This window comes from Rhinolophus hipposideros (assembly GCF_964194185.1).
Source record: "Rhinolophus hipposideros genome assembly, chromosome: 22".
NCBI lineage: Eukaryota > Metazoa > Chordata > Mammalia > Chiroptera > Rhinolophidae > Rhinolophus > Rhinolophus hipposideros.
In genome coordinates, this window is record NC_138068.1 from 38,029,816 (window position 1) to 38,046,125 (window position 16,310).

A 16,310-nucleotide genomic window follows, 5' to 3' on the forward strand; every position below is an offset into this window, starting at 1 on the left:
CAATTAAGTTCACAAACTTGTTGCAATGATGTTGCCAATCTTTTTTGATAGCAGAGGGATTATTCATTATGAAATTGTACCAACTGGACAAACAGCTAACCAACTTTACTATTTGGAAGTGCTGAAAAGGTATGTGAAAAAGTTAGACGACTTGAACTTTTTGCTAATAATTCATGGCACTTGCATCACGACAATGCACCAGCTCATACGGCACTCTGGAAGGGAGTGTTTAGCCAGGAAACAAATAACTGTATTGGAACACCCTCCCTACTCACCTGATCTGGCCCCCAGTGACTTCATTCTTTACCCAAAGATAAAGGAAATATTGAAAGGAAGACATTTTGATGACATTCAGGACATCAAGGGTAATACGAGGACAGCTCTGATGGCCATTCCAGAATAAGAGTTTCAAAATTGCTTTGAAGAGTGGATTAGGTTCTGGTGTCAGGTGTATAACTTCTAAAGGGGAGTACTTTGAAGGTGACCATAATGATGATATTCAGCAAGGAGGTATGTAGCACTATTTCTAGGACGAGTTCGCAAACTTAACGGTCTGACCTCATAATGTCTATGTTACTGGTTTATGTATTTACTATACTAGACTTTTTATCATTAGAGTGTACTCTTTCTACTTATAAAAAAGTTTCTTGTAAAACAGTACGCTGTGTTACACTGGCAGCAGTCTCATACATCTCATTTTTACTGTATTTCTTAATTGCATTATTTTCTCTTGTGCTTGATTTAATCTTGTATTGTTTTGTACAGTACCATGTTGTATAGGCTTGTAGCCTAGAAGTAATAGGCTACACCATAAAGCCAAGGTGTATATCAGCCTACACTATCTAGATTTGTGTAAATGCACTCTGATGTTCACACAATGACAAAAATCGCCTAACCGTGCATTTCTCAAAACGTATCCCCATCGTTGAGCAATGCATGACTGTAACTGCCTCAGAGGAAAAGATTGATAGATCTGCCAACACAAAATATAAACTTTTTCGTGCTACCAAAAAAAAGAAATAAAACCCTAAACAATGTTAAAGGGTAATCAAAAATCTGGGGGAAAGTTTGCATATCAGATAAAAGAGGAAGTATTTTACATAAAGATTACAAATCAATAAGAAAACAACAAACATCCAATAGAAAAGTGGACAAAGAACAAAAGCAGTTAAGAATTTAATGTTACAAAGTCTGATCATTTGCAATCTTTTCAAATGAAAGGATTAAGTGACCCAAATTTCTAAAGATTTAAGTGGCCATATATTAAGTGGCCCAAATTTCTAAAGCAAATAATTACTTTAGAGTTTGATATGAACTGTGAAAGTTTAAAGAAGAAGGCACATGGTCAAAAAATATGAAAGGATGTTCAACCTGACTATTCATCAAAATACTGTGAATATGAAATGAAAAGGTGGTACCTCCCAACAAATTGGTGAAAATGAAAAAGATCGTAAATACCTACCCAATATTAATTTGGGTCTGGACATCAGTACACTATTTCTAGAAATGTGTATTGATGTAACATTTCTAAAAAGCAAACTGACAATATGCTTCATATTTCTTTTAATATCTCATGAACTCTGTCCTAGCAATTCTACTTACAGGAATTTAGCTTGAGGAAATAATTGGACAAATATCTGAACCTTCCATATTCCCAATGGATGTTATATCAATCAGTGTTTTCAGAGAAACAAAACCAATACACACACATATACGTATGTGGGTGAGGGTGGCTTGCAAGTTTGAAATCTGCAGAGCAGGCTAGAAGGATAACAATTCAGGTGAGAGTTTATACTGCAGTCTTTTTTTGGGGGGAGGGGAAAAGGACTTTACTGGGGAACAGTGTGTACTTCCAGGACTTTTTCCAAGTCAAGTTGTTGTCCTTTCAGTCTTAGTTGTGGAGGGTGCAGCTCAGTTCCAGGTCCAGTTGTTAGTTGCATGGGGCGCAGCCCACCGGCAACCTTGTGGTTGAGAGCCTGCTGGCCCATGTGGGAATTGAACCAGCAGCCTTTGGCATTAGGAGCACCCAGCTCCAACCGCCTGAGCCACTGGGCTGGCCCCGATATATTGTAGTCTTAAGTTCAATATTCATAGGGCAGGCCAGCATTATGGTAATTCAGGTAGGATTTCTAATGTTTACAGTCTTGAGGTAAATTCTTTCTTCTCTAGGTAACTCAGTTTTTGCTGTTTAAGGCCTTCTGTTCATTGGATGAGGTCCATATACATTATAGAGGGTAATCTGCTTTACTTAAACTCAACTGATTATAAATGTTAATGATATCTACAAAATATTTTAATATCAACATCTACACTCATGTTTGACCAAGCACTGGGCACTATAGCCTAGCCAAGGTGACACATAAAATTAACTACCACAGATGGTCACGTCTGCTACTTCACAGAGAAAACAGAAATCATTAAAATGATACTCTCTCACTTCCACCCTCTGTGTTCTCAGTTCAACACCCCACTCCCTTCCTGGGGGCCTCTCATCAACATTTGAGTCTATTGACCATATCCTCCTTCTTGAAGCATTCTTTTTTAGCTCCATGATTTCACTTTCTTCTGGGATTTCTACCATTTCTTACTCTTTTCAGCCTCTTAAAAGGATCTTCTTCAATTTTACATCTTTGAATTACTGGGGTTGCTGGGGATTTGTTCCAAATCTTCTCTTTTCATCCTCAGAATAGTTCTTAACGTTTCTGGGCCATTGATTGGTATCACTTAGGATGGCATTCAGATGTACATAATAGGCACCAAAAAATCATAGTTTAACCAAATAAGATTTTTTTTTTTTTGCTCTTATAACATGGAGTCTAGAGGTAGACAGTTTATGGCTGGTGGACCCATGGAACCTAGATTTCTTCACACTCTTCACAATGCTGTCCTTAGTATGTGGCCTTTATGCCCCTGCTCAAAAGATGGTTGCTGCCCTCTAGGCATCATGTCTGCACCCACAGTATTTTCCCACCAACTTTTTGGAATCTGATTCATTAATCAACAAATACTAATTCTGAACCTACTATTTGTCAGTACTCTTCTAGACACTGGAAATACAGAAGAGCGGAAAAAAGAAATCCCTATTCTTATGGAGCTTTTATTCAAATGGGGAAGATTAGAAAGTAAATAATATAAACAAGTGAAAAATATACTATGTTAGATGGTGATGAGTGCTTGGAGAAAAATTAAGCAAAGAAGGGAACTGGAAGGATGCATGTGGTAATATTAGACAAAGTGGTCAGGGATGGCCTCACTGAGGTGATATCTGAGCAGAGAATTGAGGGAAGTAATGTGTGTGCTATTTAGATACCTGAAGGAAGAAAATTTCAAACACAGGGAAAAGGAAGTGTAATGGTCTATGCCTGGTTTGTTCAAGGAAGAGTGAGGAGGCTGCTTTGGTGAGAGCAGAGAATGTAAAGATAGAGTGGAGGGTGATGAGGTCACAAAGAGTAACAAGGAGACTGGTATTAGAGGGTTTCTATAAAATCCTTCATAACGATTTGGCTTTACTATGATAGTGAAGGGAAGCCATTGAGAGTTTTGACAAAGAAGTAACATAAACTGACTTACAATTTAATAGGATCACTTTGATGGTTGTGTTAAGAACAACAGAAGCAAAGAGACCAGCTAAGAGGCTATTGTAATAATCCAGTTTAGACGTGATGTTGACTTGGGCCAGGTGGTAGCAATGGAGGTGGTGAGAAGTGAGAGAATTCTGGATGTATTTTGAAAGGTGAGCGAACAGTATCAGCCAATAAGGGGGTATGAGAGAGTGGTGTCAAGGATAAATCTGAAGATTTTGGCTTGAGTATCTGGAAGGATGAAATTGCCATTTACAACATGGGGGAAATTGTAGGTGAAGCAGATTTAAGGGAGAATCTCAGAAGTTCTGTTTTAATCAGGGAAACTTGAGATGTTAATCAAACATCCAAGGGCAAATGTTGAATAGACAGTTGCATCTACAAGTTTGGAGTTCTGGGGAAAGGTTAAGAAAGAACATGAAAATTTAGTAACCATCAGCAGAGAGCTGATATTTAGAGTCATGAAACGGAATCAGAATACCAAGGAAGTGAGGGTAAATAGAAAAGAGAGGAAGTCTAAACTGAATATGAGGGCCCTCTAGGGATTAGAGATCAGGACAGATAAGGAGGAACCAGCAAAAGGGACTGAAAAGGAATAGCCAGGCAGGTACGTAGAAAATCAAGAGAGAGTAGGATTCTGAAAGTCAAGTAAGGAAAGTGTTTCAAGAAAAAGATGTGATTCAGTGTTGAGTGACAGGACTTGGAATTGACCATTGGACTTAGCAATATGAAGTTCCCTGGTCACCTTGGTAAGAGCAGTTTCAGGAAAGTGGTGTGGGGATGGAACTAAGAGGTTGACATGCTAAACTCAACAAGCAGAACCAACACTTAGAAAATAAAGAATCCCTCAAAAGAAGAATAAGTACTTTAATCAACAACTGCTACAAATATTTAGTGTTTATCTTCTATGTACCAAGTGACAGTCTAGGAAATGGCAATTCGGCAACAAACAAAACAAAGTCTGCTTTCATGGAGTGTATATTCTATTGGAGGCAAAAAGACAATAAACAACTAAACAAATAAACAATGTCAATTGCATAAAGTGTTTGGAAAAAAATACAGATGAAAAGGAGATAGGATAGGAGATGGGGGTCTATTTTAGAAAGATGGAAACTCAGACATGGCGCCTGTCTGTGTTTGCAGGCTGGGTGGGAGGAGGCTCAACAAAGTAACAATGGCTTCTGCCAGCACTTCTGTCTGAAAGCTGCCCCTCCACCCCTTGCCCTCAAGCCAGACAATTCAGCTCCTCCCCATATGTTCTGGCACCTTTTGAGCTGCTGCCTCAGCACTGAGGCTCAGAGGAAGTGAGCCTGCCAGCGAGCGAGTCTGTGTGCAGGCCCTTCAAGAGGAAGGCCTGGACTCCAGCAGCATACTGTCTCTTCAGCCAAAATCTCTGCTGGTTTTCACAGCCAGAAGTTATGGGGACACTTCTCCCCAGCACTGCAACCCGGGGCTGGGGAACGTGGTGTGGGGCTGAAACCCTTTGCTGCTCAGGGGGACCTCGGCTGCTGAGACATCCCTCCTGATTTTTAACCACCGCATGTGGATGTTGAACCAGCCTGTCTGCGTCTACACCCCTTACCAGTCTCAACATGGCTTCTTCTGTATATCTTTAGTTAATAGGACTTCTACTCAACTAGACTTCAGGTGATACTCAATGATGGCTATTCTGTGGTTTAGTTGTAATTTTGAAGTGTTTGTGAGATGAGGCTGTTAGCACGGTGTTTATTACTCCACCATCTTGACTAAAAGCTGAATCCAGTTTAAGGTTTAACGTTAATTTTGAGTTGTGTTCAATCAGCTCTAATGACCTGCTTGTCTCTCTGTCATTCACTGTGTTGAGTGACAGGACTAAGAATTGACCATTGGACTTAGCAATATGAAGTTCCAAATCTCAGACCAATACTATTAGAGATTTTAGGATTAAATAAATCCCACCTTATACAAGGTTCAGAGAAAAGGCAAAGAAGGAAATATTCCCAACTTACTCTCTACCTTAGGACCAAAACTGGCCCAGGATATCATAAACACAAAACCAAAATAAAACATAGGCCTATCTCAACTTGTGAAAGGTGTAAAGATCCTAAATGGCTAATAAACTAAATCTATCAGTGGGTCAAAAGAACAAACATCATGGCTGAGTAGAATCTATCACAGAATGCAAGGATAGTTCAACATTAGAAAATCCATTAATAGATTATTACATTAACAGATGAGGGGTGGCGGGGATCTCCTATGCTCCTATGGTATCTCCAAAACATTTAATAAAACTGAACACCCACTACTGATAAAAACTCTAACGAGGACAAGACACTTCTTTGACTTGTTTTTTTGCAAAGAGCGTAAAAATACAAAGAGTGTAAGAGATGATGAAATATTAGCAGCTTTCCATTAAAGTCAGGAATAAGGCAAATCACCGTCATTATTCAGTATCATGCATTCAAATCTACGCTATGCAATGACAAGAATCAAAGACAAGAATCAAAAGGTAGTTTTAAGAATTAGCAACAAAGAAACAGAATTGTCATTACGGTATTTATGGCTTATATAATATCATTCCCAAAACATCTAAGAAAATTAAGTAGAAAAGTATTAGAATTAATGAGGATTCAGTGAGGTGCTTGGATGTAAGACTAGTATACAAAAATGAGTTGTTCACCTTTACCCCAGTAATCATTACAAAATATAAATAATGAAAACCATAAAATACCTAAAAAATAATCCAATTAAGCCACACATAGACTGTAAATGAAGAGAAGTATAGTTTTACTGAGCAGTACAAAAGAAGACAGACAATTATAGAAACATGCCACGTTCCTAAGTAGGAAGAATAAATAGTATAAAGATATGGAGCCTCCACAGATTGATAATTGAAAACAATGTAATCCCAATCAAATGTCATCAGAACTTTTTATAGAACTTCACAAGCTGATTCAAAATTTCACATGGAAGAGAAAGTATATAAGTATAACTAAGGATTTTTTTTAAAGAATAAAAAGGGCCTATCAAATATTTAAAATACAGAGTAATGAAAAAGGTTTATCTGTATAAGAATGAACAAATCAGTGGAAAAAAATAGAGTAAGCAATAGACCCATGTGTGTCTATTTCCACATGGGAGTAGAATGTATGGTAAAAATGATATTTTATATCAATGGGAAAAGGATAAACTAGTTGAACAAATAGTTCTGGAAAAAGAGGATATACATTTGCAAATAGTAAAATTAGAAAACTACAACATATAATAGTAATTCCAAATGAAATCTTAGTAGTAGAGAAGGCCTTCTTAAGCAAAATTAAAAATGCAATAAACACCAGAAAAGGATTGATAAATTTGCCTTATTAAAACATCATCATTTTTTCTGTGTTACTCAGAGAGGGACCCACATGGCATTGTTCTTGGTTCCCACATAACTTAAAGGAAATCTTTCACAATGTCCAGAGTCCTGATGTCCTGCAAATGAGGGAGGAGGATGTCCTCAAATTCCTTGCAGCAGGAACCCACTTAGGTGGCACCAACCTTGACTTCCAGATGGAACAGTACATCTACAAAAGGAAAAGTGATGGCATCTACATCATAAATCTGAAGAGAACCTGGGAGAAGCTTCTCTGGCAGCTCATGCCATTGTTGCTATTAAAAACCTGGATGTCAGTGTCGTATCGTCCAGGAATACCAGCCAGGGAGCTGTGCAGAAGTTTGCTGCTGCCGCTGGAGCCACTCCTATTGCTGGCCGTTTTACTCCTGGGACCTTCACTAACTAGATCCGGGTTGCCTTCCTGGAGCAGAGACTTCTGGTGGTTACTGATGCCAGGGCTGACCACCAGCTCCTCACAGAGGCGTCTTATGAGTATGTTAACCTGACAACCATCACTCTGTGTAACAGAATCTCCTCTGTGCTCTGTGGACATTGCCATCCCTTGCAACAACAAGGGAGTTCACTTCATGGGTCTGATGTAGTGGATGCTGGCTTGAGAAGTTCTGCGCATGCATAGCACCATCTTCTGTGAGCACCCGTGGGAGGTCATGCCTGACCTCTACTTCTACAGAGACTCTGAAGAGATTAAAAAGAGCAGGCTGCTGTTGAAAAGGCTACGACCAAGGAAGAATTTCAGGGTGAATGGACTGCTCCAGCTCCCAAGTTCACTGCTGCTCAATCCAAGGTTTCAGACTGGTCTGAAGGCATGCAGGTGACTTCCGTGCCTATTCAGCAGTTTCCTAGTGGCGACTGGAGTGCTCAGCCTGCCACTGAGGACTGGTCTGCAGCCCCTACTGCTCAGGCCACTGAATGGGTAGGAACAATCACTGACTGGTCCTAAGCTATTCTTCCACAAACTCTTATGCAAAATGGAAATAAGGTTGATAAAAAACAGTTTCTAAAATAAAATAAAAATAACATCATCATTTAACATGTTTAACATCATTAAAATATGCGCTAAATAATACTATAAACAAAGTTTAAAAATGAGAAAAAACTAGGGGATATATTTTTTCACATGAACAAAATATGTTCTGGATTAATAACCAGAACCCGAAGAAACTACTGAAATCAGAAAGACACAAATAAAAGGAAAATTCAGCAACACATGAATATGTGTTTCACAGAAGAGGAAAAAATAAAAACAATGAACATGTGAAAAGATGCTCAACATCACTAGTAATCACATTGCAAATTCAAGCAATGAGATACATTTTTTATCCATCAGATTCACAAAATTTACAGAGGTTGCTATCCAGAGTCGGTGAGGATGTGGTGAGATAGTACTCTTCCATACACTGTTAGTAAGAGATTAAATAGATACAGCCTTTGGAACAGCAATCTTAACTTTCAAAAATTAAATGTGCATATATTCTTCAACCCAGAAGTTCCATTTTTAAATTATTTATACTAGATCTGTATTTACTCATGTGCACAAAAATGCATGTACAAAGATTTTAACTGTACCCTTATTATCACTGGAAGCTACTTAAATATCTCTCAGTAAGGTAAATGATAAATGTGTTTTCAAACTATGCAACACTATGCAATAGAGCCAAGAATGGGATGGACCTATAAGTACAGCCATTGAAAGATGTCCAAAACATACCGCTGAGTAAAGAAAGCAAGGTGAGAATGGAATATAATACTATTTTTTTAAAATCACAGGAATACAAAACTATCTATTGGTCAATCAATCGCGCGCGCGCGCGCACGTGTGTGTGTGTGTGTGTGTGTGTGTGTGTGTGTGTGTGGTGTGAATGTATAGAACAAACTCTGTAAGGACACATTCCAAATCAATGATAGGGTTTAACTTTGGTAAGGGACAAAGAATTGCAAGAGTATGAAGTTTTCTATGTGGTTTTTTAATAAGAAGATATCCCCAGGTAATTTGTGTAATTAAAATTTTTTAATCATTTTTATTATTGGATAAAAAGATGATGGGAAAATGAATTGGCAACCCTTATTTTATTTCTTATACACTTTCAGGCTTTTTCAATAAATCTGCATTTTTTTAATAACCAGGAAAAAGTGTAACAAAAGAATTTCCATTCTGTAATCATTTTTCATGCTCCTTGGCTCAATGAGCATAATGACCCAGGGCCCATCTGTGTCATGGCTCAGGGCCCAGGGGGCCCCCTCTCCCTTGGCAGCCAGTGAGGTATTCTTGCAGGAGCCATCAGCACAACTGCTCCCTCTGTGGCTGCCAGCATCACCTTGGCTACCTACAAAGACACTCTTGCCACAGCCTCTTGGGTGGAGAGACCTCCCTCCTCATCAGGTTGAAGTGCTTATTAATATAAGATGAGCAGAGAAACAAAGAGGGGAAAAAATACAGAGAGCCAGAGCTTCTAAAGAAGTCCCATTTTCTCAGTACCACTCACAGGCCTCATGGCACATTTCTCTGATTAATCTGGTTCTCGCAGTTTCTCTCTCTGGAGAAACTTGAGATAAGTCTCCCAGCAGCTGGGTCAAAGGGCAGACAGATGCGATGTCTTGTTCCACATCCCTTCCCACCTACACTGGTGTTCCAGACATGGAACTTCGTTTCTCTTCTCCCTCATAGTGGATTCTCTACATGAACTTCTGGGATGGCCTTAGCTGTTTCTTTGCTTTCCAACCTCCCCTACAACTATCCTAGGTTCTTAGTCCTGGGTGGCTAATTAAGTCTATCCCAACATGGCTTCCTCTTTCTCTGGGGAAGTCCATATGCCCATGACTGGTTGTAGGATGGTCATCGGCAAGACCTGGTCGACTTAAGGAAACACTTTTTCAGATTTGGTGCCTCTTTTTAGGCCCCTGACTTGGTACACTCACCTGCTTCATGATTCCTTTAGTCATTGAATTTGAAACGCAGAATTGTGGCCTGAATCTTCTCACTTTATTTCTTTAGTAATCTTCCTAACCATGTATGTATCATGACTCTAGATGGTAAATGTTGTGTGTGTGTTGGGATAGCCAATTCAAAAGTAATGCTACTCTTAATAAACCTACAACAGTTATACAGGATAAACCAGATGAAAAGCGATTCAAGGTACTCATTAGATTTTGGTAAGTTGTTACACTAGCCTTTTTCCTGGATAGATATTATAAATATATATTAGTATATTTTCTTTACACAATAAAATCAGCTGATAACAAGTTAAGGTAATACTTTGTTTCATGAGAAATAAAACTTCTACTCTGGAGGCGCCCAACCATTGTTTATGGCTCATGCTTTCTAAATTTTTTCTGAAACAAGTTGATACTCTGGATTCCTAACATCTCTCCAGAATGTCTAGTTTTTTCTACACAGAGATGTGGAAGGATTTTTACTCAGGAAGGAAAATATTTTCCGTTTTTCTTCTTTCTGAAGGGAAAATATTTTCATCTTTACCCTCATTAATTTTTACAGTCGATATTTTCATTATATTAGCCAAAAAGAGTCTGGACTAAATACAGCATAAAACCAAAGGCATTTGAAATGGCTTCCTGGACAGGAAGATACTGCATCCATCTCAGGAAAGTTTCTGGCCTCAGGAAAAGCAAATGAAATCTTGGCTGGCCAAGAGCACCTCTCAGAATCCAGGCAATGCTTTCTGTTCTTTTGCTCTCTGAAAGCTTGGAAGTGGTTATAGTTTGTTAAATACCAGCTTCTTGTTTCTTGTAACCACAGAGTCCTGTTTAGTTGAGTGTTTCTTATGTCAGGCTACTGCTGAACCAATATTTATCATTTTAGAAATTTCCATGAGTCATAAAATAAATCCACAACCCACTGTATCTTCTATGGGTGTTTCTTTCCTAGAGTTGTTTAAAATAAAAGAAAAAAGGCTGAATCTGGAATCCCACACTCGCTTTTATCAGACCACATTTCTTTCTCCTACAGGGAGGATCCTTCTCTATTTCAAAGCCATTCAAGCTGTGCTGCCTGAAGCACCTTTCCATCCTAACAGCCCAGGCCCCTCCCCTCTCCAGAGGGCCAGGCCAGGGCTGCAAAGAAGAAAAGCTATATAGAGGTTTGAAGGAGGAAGTGACTCACTGGCTCAAGAGGTGGGAGGGGAGGTTTTTCCACAGGAGCCCGAATGTAAATGAACAAGTGATTCCTTCCACTTCCCAAATGGAAAATCTTGTGAGGGCACCACCTCTTAATGACTAGACCTGAATTTATTGAGCAAAAAAAAAGATTGTAAGATATGAGATGTTTGTCTCTCAAATGTTAAGAGTGTGTGACATTAATGGTATTTTTTTTTCCTTTGTGCCAGTCAGCTTCCTTTCCCCAGTTGTGGATAGCTGAGAGAACCCTATTAGCCTACAACCTGGACAGTTATAGCAACTTATTGATTTTGCTCTAAAAACAGGCCCTGTGTCAAGAGTATAGTGCAGCACCCCATTTTAAAGCTAAAGAGGTGAAACTCATCAACACCTTCAGTTTGCAGGTGAGGATAAGGAGGCCCAGAGACTGTACCTTGCAGGAGGTCACACAGGCAGTCAGCACTAGAACTTGTGACAATAGTATCAAATACCTCGTTGAACGACTAGTGATAGAAATATTGGAGTCTTAGTGATAAAAGCATAAACAGTTATACCAAAAGGCACTCAAGTTTAAAATCACAGCCATTGTCCCTTGGCTGTATCTGGTGGCGGTGTCCTTGATTTTGCTCTTGGGCAAAGCTGGGTTTCTTTGCTTGAACCATCATTTGAAATCCCTCCTCCCACCCTCAGATTAAGGGAAAACTGGGAAACAAGCCAGAGCAGCTCCCCAAAGCAAAAAAACAACAACAACAAAAAAATCACATGTGTATCTGTCTAGGATCCATGGTCCATGGAGTCTAAAATTTTGGTAGGAGCATTTGTTCTTTTCTTCCATAGCATCAGTCTCTGATGTATGGAACCATCTGTCCGGTACTCATCACCAACCTAAGTGAGAAATTGTCAGTAACAAACACACATTTCCTTCCTCTTCAGATATCTCAGTCATTAAAATCCAGTCACATTTTCCTGCTACGATCTACCCCACCAGTTAGGAGCCTGGGAATCCCCAAGGGAACCTGGGCTGAGTTTATCTTAGCGTTCATCTGTGTTTCACTCATGATCTCCTTGTGGCAGACCCATGACTTATTCATCTTTGTAATCCTGGTAGCTAACAGGGCCACAGCTGGCACACAGTAGGAGCCCAGTAAACATGTGTCAAATCTAATTGAAAATATTTCAAGGTGGCATCTCACTGTGAATGTAAACAAGATCCTTGTTTTGTCTCCAAACATAAACTTTTATTTTTTTTTAACACCTCGCTTTCATATTAGAAACTCAGGTGGTAATAATAAATAATGGGGTGATGCCAACATCCTTTAAGAGGGCCAGGCTGCACTGGCCACTGCTTGGTTAGTATTAGATTGCACCATAAGAAATTCCTGCTTTTGAAGGTCAAACATAGTTGGATATTATTTATTGCCTATGTTCAACCTAATATAATTAATCATGTAGATGTAGTATAACTATAAATACATCACACATATTGAGGCTATGTTATTTTTTTTTTTAATTAATCCACCCTGATCTCTTTGCCATGGACTCTACTTAGTCCTACATGATTTGATTACTGGTTACCGTTCAGCCTCCATTGGGTCCACGCAGCCTGGCCCCCCAGGCTCTAGCTGTACGTCGTCCTTCGTTCTTCAGCATACCCAGCTCATTCCCTCTGCTGAGGATGCTCCCCACTTCTACCTTCACACAGCTAGGTCCTCCTTGGCATTGAAGTCTCGGCTTAAATTGCACCTCTGTGGCGAAGACTTCTCTGAGCACCAACTTAAATGTGCTCTCCTCATCCCGTTACCCTAAGTCACATCACCCGGTTCTATTGTCAATACAGCACCTATCACTACCCAGTAATTTTTTGTTTACTTGTTTATTGTCTGTGTGTAGGTGAGTGGAATTTGAGCTTCAGGACATCAGGAACCTTTTGTACCTTATTCATGCTCCGAACAGAGTTGGCACATTGTAAACACAACATAAATGTTGAAACAATGAAGTCAGTAATTCATTTTAAAAATGAAGCATAACTGAAGTTGCAGCTAGTATTTCTTCAAACATTTTCTTCCCTCAGTTTACTAATTTTACTATCGTGAAATTTCTTTATGCAGGCACTGGCCTTTATCCCTCTAGCCTACGTACCTCTTAAATGTTTCTCCTATTCTTTGCGTCTCTTTATCCTTTCTCGATACCTTAATTCCTTGACCTCATCAACTCCCATCCTCATTTTTTAGATATCGCCAGTGTGTTTTCCAGGCCACCACTGCATCTTTTAGTTCAAACATAATACTGTATATTCTTAACGTTTCCAATGTTTTCATAACTGTTTGTTCTTGCTCCTGGTTTCCTAATACCTTTCCTTATCTCTCTGAGAATATTTACTATGCTCACTTTAATTTCTTGTCCTCCTTCTTCTTCTGCTTGAGTTTCTTCAGCTGGCTATCTTTCTTTCATAATGCTTGGATCCCTCCTGTTTCATCATCTTTGCCTATGAACTCATACATATATCTTTAAGATTTTCATCTATCCGGGCTTGTACAGAATACCTGGGGAGGGGGTGAGAACTAGTGCTACTCCTGGAGAGTTTGGGGCGGGGGGCGGAGATAGCTGGAGATGCACCAAGCTGACAAACCTCTGATGTTGCAATCTGCATTCAACTCCCCACACCTCAACCAGGAGGCCCTTCTAGATGACCTCCCAATACTCCAAGACCTCTATTTCAGGATATAATTATTTAGTCCTCAGGGCCCGGGGAGGTGAAAGTGGGGTGAGATAAAGTCCCAGGCTGGGCAGCCTACTTGCCTATATTAGCATCATCTCCCTACATCCCAGCAGGGCTCCAGAACTGCCTTGACATTACCTGGTAGCCTCAGGGGTGGGCACTTTGCTGGTTCTTAGGTTTTCTTGCTCTACAGTACTCATGGGAGAGACAGAGGTCTGCAAAGAATAAAGGGATACGAGTGGGGAAAAGTGGGTCCCAACCAGACATCTTGCCACTATCAGCCTGTTACTGTTTATGACATTCCTTTCTCCTCCTCCATTTGCCATTTTCCTCCTGTCCTTGTCCATCAAGTAAAATCGTCCTTATTTCCCTAAAATTACATCTTTAACAGAAGTCTTATTTTTATGTTAAAATTTGCTGCAAAATTTCTATTCATTTCATTCCCACTCTTCACAATTTTGTAACTTGTGATCACACTCAACCTTCGGGCTTCTTTACATTCTGAAGAGTTTGAAGTCATTTACTCTATTATTATATCAAACACTTGATTCCTTTATTTGTCCCTTTCTGAATCTTTTGTGCCTCCTTTTTCTTTCTCCAGAATTATAGCAACCCTATCAGAACTGTGGAGAGAATGTACCATGCTTCTGAAAAATGGGAAGACAATATGGACAGATCCTCAAGACACATTGTGGAATGAGTAAATAAAAACAAGCTGCAGTCCTATATGCATGGTGGAGGCCATTAGTATTTTTTAAATGTTCTATATTATAAGGGTCTGGAAGTCTTCATGCTAAACTCATAGCTACCCTGATCTTGGCATGTGGATTATGGGGAAGAAAGAGTGGGACTGTTCATTTATCCCCACCTTGAGTTTCCTTTTTAGAACATTTCCCCAAACCTTTCCCCAAACCTAGTTTAATGGATGGGCATCAGGGTGGTCCATGAGCTCCCTGAAATTGTAGGCTAAGCTTTGTGAGTAGTAGCAAATGTCTACTTTTCTAGAGAGAGAGTCTCCAATTTTAACAAGAGTTACCTGAAAAACATTTATCATAGTTGTTTGGTTTTTAATGTTATAAAATAGTGGTATATGACTTTTACCCGACCATAAGGACTAATAGAGAAATCAATAGTGCTACTATGTGGTACTGCACCATCCTCATGAATACTCAAATGTATTTAGCCCTTTCCTAAAATAGCTGCTTGGGCCCTGGGGGCTGCTAGAGCTTCCATTTGCTTTGTTTTGTATAAACCCTTTCTGTGGTGGTAAGGAAGCAACAAGAGGTACTGCAGCTCTGTTGTTCAGTAGTATCCATGAGCGATGTGTCAGTGGCCTGATACTGAAGGTCATGGGTTGGGAGCAGATCGTTTATTCCGCTTGGCTTCCAAGAAACATCTCTTCACCTTATCTCATCTATAGAATAATATCCACCTTTTGCAGTCACCATTAGTTATCTCCCAATGACCATTTCCCCCTCTTCCTTATTATTAAAAGAACCTGAATTCCTTAACTGAGCACACTTGTCCTCAGAGAACAGACCACATAACCCAGACTCCCTTGCAGCCATATGACTAAGTTCTGGTCAATTATATAAAATGGAAGCCCAGTCTGGTATTTTTGGGATGTTCCATAAAAAGGAAAGGGTGGACTTCCTGTTTCTAATTCACATGTAAGGAGCTTGGAAGTCACCACTCAGTCCTAATGACAAGTAAAAAGCTGAACAGGCAACTCTTCTTAAATTCATAAGAGAGGGGAAGATAGAGGACAAACCACTGTTCCCAAAACTGGAGACAGACTGGCAAATATAGGGAGTTGTGGCTTACCAGAGGAGAGACTCATAAGTAGAAACCATTGTGGGAACCAGTGGTGGGTAGAAAACCCTAAACTGCAACTAACAAATTGCTGGAGGCTCAGTGTGGACAAGTCTGAGAGTTAAACACTCTAGGGAGACTCATTCATAGGAAGACCCCTACACTTCTATGAGTTTTACCTCTGGAAGCTCTACCAGGTTTCCACAGTAAATACTGGAGAAAGATCCTCTGGCTTCTGGCAAGAGGGAGGGGCAAAGGAACCATTTTGAGATATGCTAGAGCACTCTGTTCTTCTTTTTTAAATTTTTATTGGGGAATATTGGGGAGCAGTGTGTTTTTCCAGGACCCATCAGCTCCAAGTAAAACCTTTGTTTTCAACGTAGTTGTGGAGGGTGCAGCTCACTGGCTTATGTGGGAATCGCAACGGCGACCTTGGTGTTATAAGCACTGCACTCTAACCAACTGAGCCAACCAGCCGCCCCTGCTCTTCTTAATAAGGCCCACCTTTGGAGGAAACTAGTTTTTAGAGGCTAACCTAAATGGAAAGGGAAATATACAACTCTAGCTCATTCTAGCCATCCCATCCCAGCTACAGGGGAAAAAATAAAACTGAAAAACACTTGTGAAGTTCACAGTCCAGAGGCACAGGCTCACTAAAAGACTGAGACCTAATCATAGGACTATAGAAAGCTTCCCCTCCCCCCACACCTCA

At 39.8% G+C, this 16,310-nt stretch overlaps 1 protein-coding gene and 1 pseudogene across 2 annotated transcripts in view; one reads left to right on the forward strand and one right to left on the reverse strand.

The window, feature by feature from the left end:
• BFSP1 (beaded filament structural protein 1) overlaps positions 1-16,310 on the reverse strand; it is an 88,563-nt gene that overhangs the window by 68,023 nt on the left and 4,230 nt on the right. The window lies entirely within an intron of this gene.
• LOC308491277 (small ribosomal subunit protein uS2-like) lies at positions 6,901-8,018 on the forward strand (annotated as a pseudogene). The gene has a single exon. The product of its transcript is annotated as a small ribosomal subunit protein uS2-like (transcript).